Source organism: Falco peregrinus, chromosome Z (genome assembly GCF_023634155.1).
Source record: "Falco peregrinus isolate bFalPer1 chromosome Z, bFalPer1.pri, whole genome shotgun sequence".
Taxonomy (NCBI): Eukaryota; Metazoa; Chordata; class Aves; order Falconiformes; family Falconidae; genus Falco; species Falco peregrinus.
In genome coordinates this window covers 79,597,486-79,615,431 of record NC_073739.1, presented here as the reverse complement: position 1 = coordinate 79,615,431, position 17,946 = coordinate 79,597,486, and positions in this window count along the sequence as shown.

The following is a 17,946-nucleotide window of genomic DNA, read 5'->3' as shown; positions in this document are numbered from 1 at the left end:
ACTATTAAACTCTCAGACTTCACAGCAGGGTTACCGCACACTAATTGCTGTTGGAAGTGGTCCCTGGACTACACTAGGTTCTGCACCATGCTCAGCAGCTGGTTACAAAAGTGACAGCCTGCCATGATCTGAAACCAAGCTAGGGATCATTTTAACAATTTAACAGTATATATGTGCTCAGGTGCCTGCCTGAGTATGTTCAAATTACTGGTACAGACACAGCTTACCTAGTTGTATTTTTAGGTGTACCAAGCCTATGATATTTCCATGTTCTGAGTGTCTCCACAACCAGCCTCTACATGCCACATTTTGAAAGATATTTGCACTAGGTTTGTTTCTTCAAGAAGAATGAGGCATCATACACTCTGAGGATCTTCTGCTACATCTTCCATGAACGATTTCAGGCATCTGAATATGTATTGGGCAGATAGGTCCATATTTCTGTCACTCCACTTTCACCATATAAAACCTGAGCATGTTTAGTCATTGAGAGTCTCTGGTTAATACGAAGAGAGAGGTTCCTCTCGTCGGTGATTTGTCCTGTCTGTCTTGGACGGTTAGCGTAGAGTGAATCACCCCCTGCAATGGCTGCCTCTTGCCAGTCACTCTGTAAAAAGCAACTTGGTCTATAATCCTGACTTTTGGATGGCTGAATTCAGATGTGATAAAACCCATCTTTAATGACTTGTCCACCCAATATCTATGACAGAGAATGGTGCTGTAAATGCTTGGCATTGAATCTTGTCTCTGAAACACCTAACCATCCTTTATTTTTAAATTGGGAAAGTCATACTGATTTACCATCACCCAGTTCCTCAATACTCTATAATGCTTAACCTCAGTTAATTGAGCAGAGCTGATGGAGGTTATAGTCAGTGAGGATAACATAAGTCATAACTGCACAAGAGCCTGGGTGCAGCTGCTTACCTAATTAATCATTATGATTCCATCACAGAAGATTGTATTTAGCTGTCAAAACTAGCTGACAGAATTAAAACCCAGCAGCAATGTGTCTAAAGACTTTTCCATCTCCGACTAGTCTCTCATATAAGCATGTCTGGAAGATTTGCAAAAGGAAACTGATCACTCTGTTTTGCTGTGTTGCCTATAGTCCCATGAACGTGGCAGCTATAACTTAATCCACTGTCAGACTGTTGCAGCTGGATCATAATTCACTTTCCTCCAGGATTCTAATTTAAGCCAGCTAATAAATAAAATAAAGCAAAATAACATTTTACAATTGTATCCATGGCGTCTCTTGCAAATACATAATACATTGCAGCTAATTATTCTCCTTCCCAGTTCTGGCGAATCACATGTTCTATCGAGTTGAGAAGTAATCTGGGAGAGGCTGCAAATTGAGGTGGAATATTGCAGTACTTAAGTTTTCCTTTTTTATGGATTTTCATACAGGCCTTGGGACTTCAGCACAGAAACCTTCTGTGTTCCCTCAGATTGTCAGTTCAGGAACTATATTAGTGGTCTGATCTCTTTACAAACGATAGAAAATCATTTTTTTTACTCACACAAACAAATGTATATTTTGAGACTGACTGGTAAGAACACATATGTAGAATGAAAAGAAGGAATTCTCCTTGTGTCCACTGGATGCATTATATAATATATACTATATATATAAACAATATATAAAAACATGAATATATACAGTTATATGTCTCTCATATATAGTCTATACACCTGCCATTCTTAGCCTTTCTTGGGTATTTGAGCCCATCTTGTATCATGACAGATAGAAAAAATCATGCAACAAGCAAAAGATGGATCTCAGCAGAGTTTAGTGTCTCATAGCGAGAATTTACACCCTACAACTGTGTCAGCATCTTTTCCCAAGCTGAAAGTTCCTCTCTGTGGACCAGCTCCTTGTGGGCCACCTTTTAGAGACAGTAAAGAAAGGTACCTGCTGCAGCCACCTCAGAAGGTGATACAGAGATACTAAAAATTAAACTGATCACTTTGTGATGAACATCATTTCATTTCATATAAACCACACAAAGTTTATAGCTGGATATAGGAATGCACCACTGTTTGCCTTAATTTGTACTAGCAATTGAAAGATGGATGTCTAATGTAGACAATTATGCTAATGTAATTCAATTAAGTATACTTAGAGTCATTAGCCATATTTAGACATCCCCCTCAGGGACTCTTATTTATATAAGTGTGCATCGTGCACGCTGCTCATTGTTTATTATTCTGAAAAAAATCCCTGAAAATTAACAGAAGAAAGGCAAAATTACAGAATGTGACTTTAACAAAATATTAAAATCTCTTTTCTCATAAAATCTCAATATCAAAACTGAATACCAGCTGAACAGAATAGTGTCTTTGACCAGGTCTGATCCACTGCCTTTTTAGTACTATTTCCAGCTTGATCTGTTCCTTCAAGTATATGGAGCTCCTTAGGATGTCTGCCTGGCAAAATGATTTGTAATGGGGATGGCATTGTCTCACAGATGCTGTGAAAGTCACCCCAAGCGGCATTGGCCTGCACCTCTAGCCTGATTTATCACTCCCTGATGCTCCTGGTTCTAAGCCTCCTCAATTTGAGCTCTCCAATTTTGTTACATCGCTCTGAATTATGAGGTTGTTTTGTGATGAGGACAAATGTCCACTCAAGAGCACCAAACTCATTTCATGATCTGAACCTTTCCCCCAAGAGGTAATAAAGACAAGAACATCTGAAGCCATTGCATCACCTACTGTATATCTTCTGTCAATAGATAATTAATGTGACAATGAGATTTTTTCCATTCTTGCACTTTGTCATGCATCATTTTTTTTACAGTGCTTTTAGATGTACAATTGTTTCAACAACTATATGGCCAAGCTCAAAAGCCATTGGTTTTCATGGCTGCAGTTGGAACAGAATTCCCATTAAAGAATGATGTTAGGAGGGTAAAGTAAAGCAAGTCTTTTATATTACTATTATATTACCTTTATTTATATAACAGTAAACAATATCATTTTAGCTTTATAGTTTGAGTACAAGTCATACAAGAAGAAGGCAGTCTATTTCACATCTATGAAATTCAGTGGACAAACGTGAATATTTATTTGCTCTTGATGTGTTCTGAAGACAAGGTAGTTTGGAATTCCTGGTCCTGGAAAGAATAAATAAGGATAGAAGTTCTAGATTCAAGATTTGTTTTGTAAATGATGGTTGTGACATTATTCATCCTCTTCCAACCCTGACAGAGATTCCTCAGCTGTTTCTTCCGTTAGTTTCTCCACAACCTCAAAAATCAACACTAACCTCTCCATCTTGAGCTCCATCCAGACAAACTCACTCTTTTTCATTTTTATTTCACTTGTTCTATTGCATCACTCTCAGTGATGTAAATGATGGCCTTGATTCCTTTTAACAAACTAAAGATACTGCATCTATTGCCTTCTTCATAAATCTCCCATTAAATTAGTAGGAGAATTACTGAGGAGAATGAGTAATATTTTTAATTATAAAGTTTTGCAAAGTCACTCAGCTTTCTGAATAAGCAGCTGACAGCTCTGGCAAACTGACTTTGCCTCCACTGCTGACTAATCACAGGATGTTGATTAATCTTGTGCTAGGACGTTGAATGAATAAGCTTGAACACTTAAGGTATTCAGTCAGTGTAAGTGGGCAGCTCTTCTGAAGGCAATGGAAAACCTTACAGTTGATTCACAACCGTCTCCAGAAAAGAATTACACGTTATCACATGATGATGAATATACCTCAGTCACACAGAGGAAGGTGAGGTTTCTGTCCCTGAAAACTTACAAAAGCCATAACCCAAAGCAAAAGACAATTTAAGGAAGACAGAATAAACAGACTATTACCAATGGGAAGGGTAGGCAGTAACAGTAAAGGAGAATACAGTATGAGTAAATGTATGAAAATCAAGTGAACCTGGGATGTCTTACCCGTTCTCCACATGTGTCTTAATGCCTTCTAGAAGGGGATTGAGAGCAGATATAATGGCAAAAAGGAACAAGACAAGCTCCAGAGATTTGATTCAAGTTCACACGCCATAGAAGTTTGATGGAGGCTATTAAGACAAGATGGATGATACTAAGAGCTATAGAAATTGATGATAGTTTGCTTCATTCTGTGAATGATGCAATTTGGTTGGCCTAGAAAATAAGGGAAAAGGTCAGAGGAATGTGAATTTTCAAGACAGTTTGGGAACACATTTTCATGAAAAAAAAGTATGGAAAACACAGCACAGAATGGAAAATTTAACAGGAAGAACCAATACCAAAACTCACTTAAGTCAGTGGGAAGTTTGGATTTCCTTCCCTGTGCTATGCTTCAGGTTTCTGAGAATCCGACTACAGGTGACTATGGAATAAGTTGCCCCTTCACTGAATCTTCTTTGGATACTTAGGAGAACAAATCTCTCTGTGGCATCTGCTGACTCCCTGTATCATGTATGCTTCAGAAACTGAGAGCAGCTGGTTTCAACTGAACAGTTGGGGTAAAGGTTGGATGCTCAGCTCTGTGATTTGGAAGGATAGTAGCAAACTCCTAATTTATATGCCTCATAACTAACACAAAAGATGGTGTGATAGCTCCCTGCTGAAGATTTTAAATGGTACTTCAAATACGTAGTTTCCTCTGGGACAGCAGCTACCAGTTTGCAACCAGTACATGCAAATCATTTGCTGCTGGCTTTTTGCCTCCCACTGTTCTCAGACCAGATGTTAGTGAAAAATGTAAGAACCTGTTTCTGTTCTCCTGTTTAGTTAATAAGGTGTTCACAAACTATGCCGAAGTCTTTATCTAGCAAAATTGGATGAGATCCAAGTTATCAGAGGATACAGCAGGGATGTCTTTAAGGAGGCAGTTGTTTAAAGGAGGACTTTGAAGAGTTCTTCGACCTGTGTGAAGTTGATTACCATGATGTGGATGAAAGATGAGAAGAAAAATAGATGAAACCACAAAGCCTAGGAGAATATGCTATACCTGCCAACAATTAACTTCAGAAAGACTTAAGTTATAGAAGCTGTAAAATATTGCTGTGTTAAAACTTCTGAGCCAGGATAGACCTCCAGGGACTGCTGAGATATTTGAGAGCAGTCAGTACCATATCAGTTCTTTCACCTGACAAAGACTTTTTAATACACTTGCCACTGAGTGATAAAAATCCTTACAGGGTATCACAGTGATTCAAATAGACAAGAGAGGAAAAGACACGCTAAGACACAAACGGATCTTCACATTTCATGGCTAAAGAGGTCTGAGTGGCTTGCAGACTGCCCACCTTGTTTCAGGTTTTGTAAGTTAAGAACAGGTTTGAAGACCACTGTTAAAAGCCCTTGGTATACTATGGATGTAAATATACTATGGACATAAACCAGTGTCAATAATTTCACGGATACACAGGTGTCTGTGCTAATCCTCAGCCTGATACTGAAGTGGACTGTCCTCCTTGGACAACACCTTCCAGATACCATATAAATTGCAGCCCCAGATATTTGTTCAGTGCCGTGTCGATCACCAGTAGTGTTGCATTGATGCTGAGCGCTAAACCTCAGGTTCTGCCTTACAAAGCTGCTGTTGGGCCCGTGGTCACCTGTGGGTCTCACATAGGGAATGGACGCTAACAGAGCTGAAGCCCTCAGGAGGAATTCCCCTTGTTTCATCCATCACAGCTCTCTGGGCTGCAGCTGGTCCATTCCCCTAGGGTGGGTGTGAGCAGCAGCAGGAGCATCAGCACCACTGGGAAGGCATCTGGAGGCATATGTCCTTCCCCAACCACCCCGCAGCTGTGCTGATCGAACAGCAGTGTGATGACAAGTCTCCTCGACACTTTTTCCTGCACAAAATGGCAAAATGCTAGAGTAATATAAAATGCTTTCTACCATTTTGGAGCTATATGTATTCTTTTCATCTTGTGAAGCAGGGCAGGCACAATGTGACTGCTCTCTCACTGGAAAATATATACTCTATACATCCTCAATAATCTCAGAGACACACATGTATAATCACACAACAGACACTGTTCAAACTCCAGAATTTGACCTGTCCCTATCTATCACACAGCCTGCATCTGAAGAAAAGCTAGGGTGAGAAAAAAAAAAATATTTTCTCTACATCATTGTGTCACCAGAGGAAAAGAAGAGACACTATGCTCTTGATGGTATTACTGGTTACACCCACTGCATGTATTTTCAATCACAACCCTCCTTTTGGTATCTTTCAATTACTGTTTTCTTAAATGTACAAGCTAGAATATTTACTTTCATTTTAGAGAAAGCCAGGAAAATTAGCTTAAATTAAATGTACAACACTTATCTGGCCATTTTTACCTAAAAGAAGTACTAAGCATGTGCAAATGCATAATAGTTCACAATGCGGATGAGCAGGCTATTGGCACTTGGTGGAGTACTTGCATGTGACTTATCTTAGAGAGCTCTAATCTCTGAAATAAAAGTGGGCCAGAGAGAGAGAGGAGTCTACCGGGATGGCTTTGGCTATGTACATTAATCAGCAGTAATAGAAAGAGGTAAATAGCAGTTCAATATTTGGCTAAGTTCCAATGGCAAGACACGTTTCACAGCAGGCCAGTCTTCCAAGGGAATTGGTAAAGGTCTTTACATTTAAGTCACTTATATTTAGACAAGATAAAGCACTATGTCTTGCCCTACTAAGAACTGTCCCAGCTTAATAGATCATTTCTCTCCACAGCTTTCACAGGGGGCTGCTGTGTTGCCGACTGCAAAACAATGCCTGAATTTGAAAGAAGTATGAGTACTATTTACCTAGAAATAAAATGTTTTTATGTTTAGAAAATAATAACTTGAAAGGGATAAGGATCTATTTCATTCTGATCAATTAATAGTATTTTTTGTGGGATATTATTTGGTTAGATTTCTGAGTTCAGGCACTCGCAATGACTAAGATAACATAACTAACATCTGTAATGGGTTTCCCTGCTCTTATAGGAGGAAAACAGATTATTGTTTTGGTATACATCCTATTACTTTATCTTAACTGAATTTTTACAATACAGAAGAATATACATTTTATACTGCTGCCAATGAAATACCTGTTTCCTGCTGAGGCCAAAGCAGAATCCTAGGAAAGAGAACTAAAACATACTCAGGTATGTTGTGTAGGCTCTCAGACACCATTCATGTGAAACTTAACTTCCTGACTCAGAAGTTGTTTTCATGAATTCAGTGATCCTCAAACCTCTTTCATTAATTTGTTCTAGAAAGCTTTTTTGGGCCTGTAAGCTTTTGCATCCACAGCATCCAGGCTAAGTTGCCTGGCATCTTCCTGAGAAACCTAGAGAAACACAAATGGATTTCCCTTTCTTCTCTGATGGTTGAAAGGGTATTTTATAAATGCCATAAAAGTTTGCAGACTATCTCTGGATATTATCTGTAGAAAAAGCATTTGGACTGCTAGGGCTTGATTTTATTAGCTAAATGTGGGCTTTTCTTGCCTCTTGAGTGACCCAAAGGCATTTGCAGGACCTACAGAGAGCTGGCAGGTATGGCGCAATGAAGAAGCCCTAACCTTTCCATAGCAGCAGCTAGAAACCCTGCAGGACACCTTGGGACATCCCAACAGCATGAGGACTCCTTGGGCAGGTAGCTGTTCCTGAGAATACGTGAGACAAACACAACCCCACCATAATGCACCAGTTGTGAAATACTCGCACAGGATGATTCCTGACCCACGCCAATGTCCAAACAGCACCAGGACACTGCGTCTGAGTCGTTGGGTTTGTCCTGAAGAAATACAAAGCCAGGTAACACCCTCAGTATGCTGAGATATGTTAGATACATACATTTTACAGGTAGGTTCCATATATGTATGCCTTGCTTTGTCACTTTGGGCTACATATTCTGCAACACAAATTTAGAAGATTTCTGTCTAAAGGAATCATGATAGAAAAATCTGTAATTCCCCACTCCAAAGACAGCAAGCTATTTGACGTTTCTCACAACAGTTTGTTGGATGAATGTTGAGCGCTGTGTGTGACACAGTAAAGTAGCATGGGACCAGCACAGTCAACAAAATTATTACTGGCATATTTTCATCACTAGACTATGTTAGAGATGTCTATGTGTGTTCTGTTGCCTTGCAAATGTAAAAACAAATCTGAGAGAATTGTGGCAGCTGCTCTGGGATGTGATAGAAGTTCAGTTCTATGAGCCATCAGGAAGAGGCACGAGTAACCTTTGAGTTTGCAGTGGAAATGAGTGCTACAGAGTCTAGAAGAAGCAATGCATTGAGCAAGCTCATTTTTGGGGGGGATAAAAGGCCGTCCTCAACAGAGAAAAATGTTTAAAGCAGTTACTCATTTACTTGAATGGATCTTGAACTTTTAGGAAAGACTTTACGTTCCACATCAGCTCTGGGTCACTCTGCAGGTTTTCTCCAGTTACGTTTGTTTTACCTTAGTCCTGGTTTTCTCATCTGAGCATAGAAATTACAAAATGAAGCACTGTGCAATTTAAGCTTGAGGGATATTTCTGGAATCTTCTCTAAACCATATTTTCTAGGGCTTTTTCAAATTCAATTATAAAATAAAACCAGGAGAGTCATTGAATTGATCACTTTTCTCAGAGGTCAAGCCAATAGTCAAAAAAGGTCACCTCCCAAGTCATTCTGAACAAGGATGCTCTCTGCTACTACCCCCACCCCCCCAGAAATCCCATAAATACATACACAACAACACACAACAATATCATAACACAGCAAGAGAATTTATTTATTTATTTATTTTACAAAATACAAATTAAGCTGGGATATTCAGGTTTAATCAACTCTTGATGACTTAAAAACCATTTAAATTAGGAAAACCTATGTGAAAAAAAAGAAAGGATTCAAAAATTATTGTTAAGAGCAGTAAATGGGTGTCTTGAAGGTTTCCCATGGCTATACCATGCTCAGTGAGGCTTTTCCTCTGATTAAACATAGCAGAAACAATACACTCTAGAGCTATCTGACATATCTGAATTTAAGAACATAAATAATTTTTGCAGACCATAATATAAAAAAATTACAAACATGCCAGGTTATTGATATATAATATTAATGCATCAACTAGATCTGTAACTTCTGGACAGAAAATATTAATTTTGATTATTAAAATGCATGCTTTGCATGTTTTCCTTCTTTCCAGATCAAGTTTTATGTAGTCAACACTGAAGAATTGTTTTCTTGTTCCCTTGAAGGTAGCTTTGACGGAAACTTAAAACCCAACGTAACAGAATTTAAAGGTTTGGGGAAAAAAAAACCCTCTTTTTCTTTTCCTTTCTTCCTTTTTTTGTTTTTGTTTTGTTTGTTTGTTTGTTTGTTTGTTTGTTTGTTTGTTTGTTTGTTTGTTTGTTTGTTTGTTTGTTTGTTTGTTTGTTTGTTTGTTTGTTTGTTTGTTTGTTGAGGTGGGGGGTTTTGTTTGTTTTTCTTTTTTAAAAACTGAGCTGGCTGATGTTTGCCATGGAATCAGCAAAATCTGTCTTTATATTTACCAGGACTTTGTCTGGACAGTCTGTCTTTATGGCAGTAATATTCCCCATGTTCCTACATGACCAGCCAGGGCTTAAAGCAATGGTAATTACCTCCTGCTTTGTGCAGAACTGATACCCAGTGACCCTCTTTGTGAACCGGACCACCTCAGCTAAACCTGTGGAACAGAAATGTCACCCAGCAAAACAAGAACAGCAAAATGATGAATTTTCTGCCAGTTTAGCACTCGAAATCTGCCAGCACATGGAGGAGGGCTGGGCTGCGGCAGTTCTAACTTGATTGCCTCCAACTGCCTAAGAAACACAGCCTTTGGGCCCTAAGTAATACTGTGCTTGGAAATGTGTTTAAATATTAAAGAAAATGAAGAAATTATGAAGGGGTTGTGTTTTTGTTTTTTTTTTTTTTTACAAATACTGATGTCTTCTAATTGGGCTTGTTAGAAATTTAGCTAAAAATATGGTTAAATGACAATTTGAAATGCAAGATAATGGTGGAAGCTTATTATGAATATCTTTTTCCATCCTTGACATTACATACCTTAGATTTTTATGCCATTGTTCAGAAGGACAGTATTGCTTTTACTACATACCATCCCTATTTTTTCACACTAGTTTTCAATTATCAAATCTGGAATATAGTTGAGTTTATAATGGATCTTCTAGTGCTGTAGGTGCATTTTCAGCTTCATACACTGAAGGCAGAAAGAAATGATAAAGCTGAAGTTGTCCAAAATGCATTTATCTTTACATAGCTTTTGTTCAAAACGTGTATGGGGGCATTCAAATTGCTTAAGCTCTTATAAAATCTTTCTCTTAAGTATTTGGAGAAACCTTCAACAGGTTGCATGAAGTCATCTGCAATGAGCAGGATAACAGAAAATTAATGGAAACTGCTATAATTTCCAGAAAGACAGGTGCACTCCTACACCAAATCAGTCAAGGCACCCATCATCCCATGGTGTTGTCTCTGAGAACACAAGATATCTTGCTAAGCACTAAAAGAAAGAAGATATATAGAAACTTTATTTGTTCCTGCTTAAAAATGCCTTGAGGAGCCTCCTACTTACACTAGCTAACAGTTTTGTGTGTGTTTTGTTGTTGTTTTTTAAGTGGCATTAATATATTTCTGTATCGCTTGGTGGCATCTGTAGTATTGTTAACAAATATGAGAACCTAAATTACATGGGGCTTGGATTTAAATTTTATAACCTGATTTGATATGATTTTATGAAATATTTTCATTTTATTACAGAAAGCCAGATATGTTATAGAGAAATCTGCTTCAATTATTTTTTTCTGCCTATTTCCTGCCATAACTCATACATCCTACTTAATTAGGACAAAAAGGAAAAGAAAAAAAAAAAAGGAATAAAAAAAAAGCTACGCATGTGTTGACACACTTCTTCAAGTTCTACCAGTTGATGGAGGTAAATAACTTACATAAAAGCACACACGCACATCCATATCCATGAACACCTCACATCAGAACTATCCTCAGCACATATAAACAAAAGCTGAAGATATTTGTGAGAAGATTTTACTTCCAGTCTGCTAAATCAAGTACCCAAAGTGCATTTCTAAATTCTTTAATCAAAGTGTAAGCAGTGCTGGGAGATGAACAACAGGATTTAAAGGCCAGCACTGATAAATTATTGAGCTAGTCAGCAGAAAGCAATGTTCAAGGGGAGTGTATGAGATCCTGCTTATTTTGTGACTTAGTGGCCTGCTTAAAACTCTGAGTTAAACACCTGTCTTAGGCTGGCATATTCTTCTGTATTGAGGCACCTAAAAGTGCTTGGTCTTTCTTGAAATGTATTGAGAAAATCAGATTAGGTTGGTAAGTGGAGATAACTCTGAATTCAGGATTCAGGTGCTGTGAGGCAGAGTTCATCCATTCATAGGTCCAAATTTATGCATCTGAGATGGCTCCCAATGTTGGTTTCTTAGAAGCCTGGGCATATGCCACATCAATACAACTATGAAAGTGATTAAAATGTAGCACCCGCCAAGGGAGTAGGGCAGGGATTTTGGTACTTGAATTTTGATTTCTAAATTTCAGGTTAGAAGCAGAATTTTGTTACCCTCCATTTCATATGTCTTGATTTTGGGTGTGTTATTTCTACCATAGAGTTCTGTCAAAGTTTCAAAATGCATTATTGGGATTTAGCATCCTCCTAAAGACACCACCATAAATAATTAGATCCACAAATGAAGATCAGGAGTACTTTGTAAGAATGCTGCTGCCTGCTATAAACATGTGCTTCATTTTTATCAGGTCTGTGCTGCAATTAAGGGACTGACCAGTACTAGCAGTTACATAAAGCCATTATCTCACTGGAGCAGTAAAAATAATGTTGCCAAGGTGATTCTGGTTTTTGTGATATTCTAAACATATGGTGAGTCAAAAACACTGTAATACAAAGGCTTACATCTTGCTGGGCACAAAGGCTACACTTCAACTCTCAGCTGAGAAACTGGGACTTTCATTACTATGATAATTTCAGGTAAAAGGGCCAAAAATTGTTGCTTTTTTCTATGGATTTAAAATGAAAATTCTTGCACAGCCTGGAATATCTTAGCACAGCAGCAGGTTTCTATAAGATAGTGTTAGTTAACGTATTTGCATTACTGTACGTTTCAGTTTAAAATAAAATAAAATAAAAAAAAATCCAAGTTATGTTGGACTGAGATCAAATCATCCAGGCAAGCTTCCAGAGAGTGGGTTGTTTCTCAAATGACAATAATTTCATTAGAATACTTCCTGCAGCTCAGCCAACATGCTAAACCAAACACTTGGTAGTAGATGATGTTGGCTAAATATTTTGTGCTCCTATAATAAGGGTTTGATAAGTGGTTTAATTCTGTTTTCACTCAGCTAAATAGGTGGTTTGCTATTGGCATCAGTATGAAAGGAATTAAGGTGCTTTAGGCAACCGCCCTTTCAAAAGCTTTCCTTTGACTGGGTGTGTTTTTGAGGTCAGTGTGTTTGTCACCTGTCTGAAGTGACAGAGATTGGCCACAAGTGGGCACTGGGTAGAGGTGACACAGCTTTGAAGGAGTACAAAAATTGGTTAGGAACCACAGGTTTCATTTCTCAGGCACAGAAAATACAGTATATATTAAGTACATTAGGCGCAGGAAACATATTAAGTGAGGAAAATCCACCGGGAACTTTGCATGTTTTTGTACCTGGATGCAAAATGGGGCAGCGCTGTACGGATGTGTTTCATCTGAGCTTTGTGCCTGTAAAGGTCAGAAAGATGTGCAAAGTCTCCTGCATAGAAAAATCCACCATTTTCTTCTCTATTTCAGCCTAAAATCTTTATCACAAGTTGACCCTTTTTTTCCTAAATTTATCTAGAATTTTTTTTCTACTTATTTTTCCTCTCTGAGTAAAATATGAGTGAATATTGAGCAGGAGCATCAGGACTTCACTGTTATCAATGACATTATTATCATTATTTCCTTAACGTCTTCATGTGGTTGTAGTTATATCTTGATCCGCCTTTTTTATGGGGTTGATGGTGGTGATAAAATATTATTTACAAATCATGTCTCTAGCCCCATCAGATGGCTAAGGAACAGTTTCCCTATGGGATTTTGCATGATGGGGTTCCATTGTGCACCCATATGTCTTAGTCTGTCTGTCCACTGCTGTTATGGTAAGCACTTAAATGTGAGAATATGCAAGAGAATTTTGGGAGAAAAAGAGATGGGTTTCAGCATTCTTTTTATTTTTTTTTTTTTTTTTCATGGAAAACAGCCTTTCACGAAATGATCTATGTGGTTTATAATCCTTGGCTGCTAAATACCCACTTCTAAATCTGCCCGCACGTATTGTCATATCTGGGAGCAGGAAGGCAAAATGCTAATGATCTTAAGTCATAGATGCTACACCACGAGCAGTGCAATAAATCTTTTCTAAATAGTTTTATCATTTTTCTCCATGAAGCAGTTTTGCACATTTTCTGATAAATTATTATAGAAAATTGGCATCCATTTGAAAATTCTAAGCGTGAATACGATTTATTAGAGCAAAACATCATAATAATTAACAATAAATCGAAAAATGCAGAGAAAATTCAGCTTTCTCATCACCTTATCCAAGCAGACTATGATGTTATAATCCCAAACCACCTTAATATATATTTTATTCTCTTCGTTGCTGATACAAATAATTATATGGAATCAGATCTCTTAGGACATTCAAATTTCAGCTTAATTTTTGTTGCGTCCAAAATATTCAATAATCTTGATTAAATTCCAACAAGGCATCTAAGTCTGAGACATCACATAATAAAGCTGAGTCAAATATTAGTTCTGCACAATCCTGGCTCACTTTTCATCACCTTTGGGAATGCTTTAAATTGGTACTACCCAGTGATTTCAGCAGCATTGCTTAGACCACTCTGCTAGTGTATTCCCAGCACTGGATTCCTAGGATTGTGGAGAATGTGCTAAAGCTCCTGATCTACATTTTATTTTCAGGAGGACAGTCCAGCTTCATTTATACAGAACGAGTCTGTATTCTGAGTGTGTCTGGTCATAATCCATAATACTTATCTTTTCCCCATCTGCAAACCCAGGCTTCAAAGGAGGGGAAGGGAATGCAATCACACTTCCCATGAAGGATTGTCATGGTGGTGGCAGGAATGTCAAAATCTTGATTTCCTAACATCTTGGGGTTTTTTCCCATCCTCCTATTTTGCTCTTTTTCGTTCAAGGTAACAAAAACAGTCAAAACCAAGCAAATTGCCATCAAGATAAATAAATGCTAGATTAATTTTAAAATATGTTAATAAGCCATGTCTTTGTCTGTAACAGAAGTTGAGGTGAGCTGGGAAATATTTATAGGCACTGGAATATGACCTTGTATGTTACTGATCTGACAGAACATTTACCAGCTTGTTCCAGTCAGCACTTTCCCTATGTAGTTCTTGGACATCATTTGGTAGTGAGAATAGTTAAAGGGCCTTTAATTGTGAACAATTAACATGCAGCCTCCCTACTTTTAAAGTTTGATTCATTTCTTGGCATAAGCATGGGGTATTTGGTTCCTGTTGACCTCCACCTCCTAGAACACTCCCGTGAACACTCAATTTATTGGTATTGAATTCACCTCAAATCCCTTTATTCTGCATCCTTCTTCACTTCAACTTTTCACACCAATTTACAAAGCAAAACAAAACAAAACAGCTGTCCGTGAGGGAGGATAAGAGCTAAGGAGGTTTACTGTCTCAAAGTTATACTTTCTGGTGTTATTTGGTGTTGGTAATTAATTTCTTTAATTCTTCCATTCAAAAAATGGATATATGAATTAATTTTTTTCCTTGAACACAAGGGTATTTTTGGTGTTGTTCCTCATGTGCATTTTCTGATGTTGATGAAAAGCAAAGCTCTCAGCGTAGCCTGAAATTCAGCCGGAATACTGGCAGGATTTCTGGCTTCTCCCTGCTCACCTCTTCTGATGAACCTTCTTAAAACCTTGTGTGTTTAAGGTGCCCACTCATTTGTCAAATATGGTTAATTTTTTTCAAATTGATTTATAAGTTACTGGAGCAGAAGGTAAACCAACAAGCACACAGACACCTGTGCAGTCATGCAGAGCTGTACCACACAAGCCTTTAGGAAATTCAGCCAATGACAACTCCTCTTACTATTTTTATTATCTATCTTATTCATATTTTTTTATTCCAAGATGGTAACACTAAGGATTTCATTAACTATTTAAAAAAAAATCATGTGTTACTGGTGAATTACAAGCTCCTCTTTCAGCCTGTGATACATAAAGCAAAAATTTGAAAAAAAAGAAAAAGAAAAAGAAAAAGAAAAAAAAAAAAAAGAAAAAGAAAAAGAGAAAGAAAAAGAAAAAGAAAAAGAAAAAGAAAAAGAAAAAGAAAAAGAAAAAGAAAAGAAAAAGAAAAAGAAAAAGAAAAAGAAAAAGAAAAAGAAAAAGAAAAAGAAAAAGAAAAAGAAAAAGAAAAAGAAAAAGAAAAAGAAAAAGAAAAAGAAAAAAGAATTGCTGAAAATAGCACGTCCTGTCATATAATTTCCTTTGGAGGTCCACAGCAGAATTTCACAAGCATCTTCAACTTCTGGTTCCGGATAGCATCAGTTATGAAGTTTAATGAGATACAGTACAGTTTAGTGAAAAAATAAGTTTACTGTCATGTTGTCAACATCCTATCACAGCTCTGTACAAAGATTTGTCATGCTTTGGGACTGCCGTGTTAATATGAGTCATTTCAGCTTTTTGGAATTGCATCTGTTTTTCTGGTGCCCTCTAAACTATGGTCAAATCATGTGTAATAATGCCAACATCAGATGATACACTTAACATTTCAGTTTGAGATTAAAATTTCCAAAGTGTCTTGAGCTCATACACAGAAAGCATCAGTAGAAAATTAACAATAGTAATCTCCATCATCACTTGGATTTATATATACTATAGCTCTGGAAACCCAATGATTGTAAAGTATTTTATAAATATTAATAAATCACATCTCACTGCAAGAATGGTGTGGAGCAAGTATGAATTATTAACCATGTCTACACGTGGGTGAACAGGCACTTTAATTTCTCGCCCCCTATAACAATATATACTTGTGTTCCAGTATATTTTGAATTATCTGAAAGGCTTCAAACTACTATGTGTGTATGCTCTCTCTTTTTTGTTTTTGTTTTTAGTGGTTTTGGGTTTTGTTTTCCATTAAGAACCCTCCCCAGTAGTTCTTTATGTAAGGAAAGAATATCCACATTTCCAACAAGATGTCTGTGCTGATTATTCCTAGAGAGCTGCCGCACTACATGAGAGAGAAAATCCCTTTCCATCATTTCTGCCTTTCAGTAACTGGTTTACCGTATCTTGCAGTTGTACATAGAAGTCCTATTTCTTCAGCCATTCAATTATATACAAAGGTTAACACAGCTCTTATTCAGCTGTAAATGGAAAATAAAGTTTGGCATTGTTACTTGGATGGTTAGTGGTGTTTTAATTTTTGGGGGAGCTAGAAGGCTCTTGGATTTAAAAGGCTGAGAAACACTGCTCCAGACACTATGATTTTAGCTTCTGACCTACTTCTGCCTAGGTGAGTAACTCAGAAAACATACATTTACTTCTTATTACTTCCATTTACCGATCACTTTTCAGGGGGGAAGTTAGCTATTTTCTTTATTAACGGAATTAAACCTATCCACTGCAAGGAAACTACTTTTTGTTAATTGATTTACCAGTTTATACTAATAGTAACTTCTCCAATTTCAGTCCCATGCCTCTGTAATATCCCTGTCAGAGGGAGCTTGGTCCACATCCTTGGAGGTCACTTTTGCTATGGTATTAGATCAATGGTGTTCAAAACAGCAACTTTGTGGAGAATCTCAATGCTGATGTAAATAGTTCTTGTTTCTGACATCACACAAGATGAAATAGGCTGAATGAGAGGAAAGGCTGAGAAGGGCTGGATGAAGTTGTATTTGTGCTGAGTAAGGATCTTGGTCAGGTATGTCCCACTTGAGGACTGCACACAGTATCTCAAAATATCTCTTGACTCACCAAGTGCCATTTTTAATACCAGAAAAAAACGTATGCTCATTCATAGGATGCTCAGTGAATCTGATGGTTTGAAGCTGTGTGACACTCACTACCTACATCTTGTCTTTGTGTTCAGTCAACCCAAGACATCCATGATGCAGAGATCGTTTGTTCAGAAAGTCTGACATTTCCCAGATGTGTCAGGCTAACTGTGAATGTGCAGAAATGTTTTTCACACATGCTGTGCATGTGTCCCAGATTCCTGCATATCTGGCAGCCTTATTGAATACATTTTTCCTCCCAGGGAAAAATCTATCCAAATAACAGCATCTCCATTTATGTCCCGTCAGTATTTTCAGGTAGAGAAATATATAGCCCAGGAACATAATCCTGTTGCCAGAAAGTTCCCATCCCTGCTGCCTATGTGCTCCTCCTCTTCCAGGGATCCTAAAAACCTCTGGAGCCTATTAGTCAACACGGCTGTTCAGGAAAGCATGCTCACATGCTCCTACCTCCTTTGTCTTAGATTTTGCACAGACTGGATAAATAAATGTATCATTTTTTCAATTTTTTATTGAATATATTACAAAAAGGACAGTCTTAGAAAGAAGAGTGGAATGAATGGTGCTCTGTCCTTTATCCCAGCTGTGTGTGGGCTCAGATGTTCTGGGACTGATATTAATATGTCCTGGACAAATGAACCAGAGACACCAAACTGTGTGCAAAACCCAAGTAGATCTGCTCATACCAACCAGTAACACCAGATGCCAGTGGGTTTTAACCATTGAAATGCTCCACAAAATCCTGACCAAGACACCTTGGGGGACTTGTGACAATAAGTGATATTTTTGGCTGACCTCCATCTGCTCTTTTAAACTTGAAGTGTGAGACTTGCCTTCAATCTTGCTTATTAGAAATTTATGTTATTGACA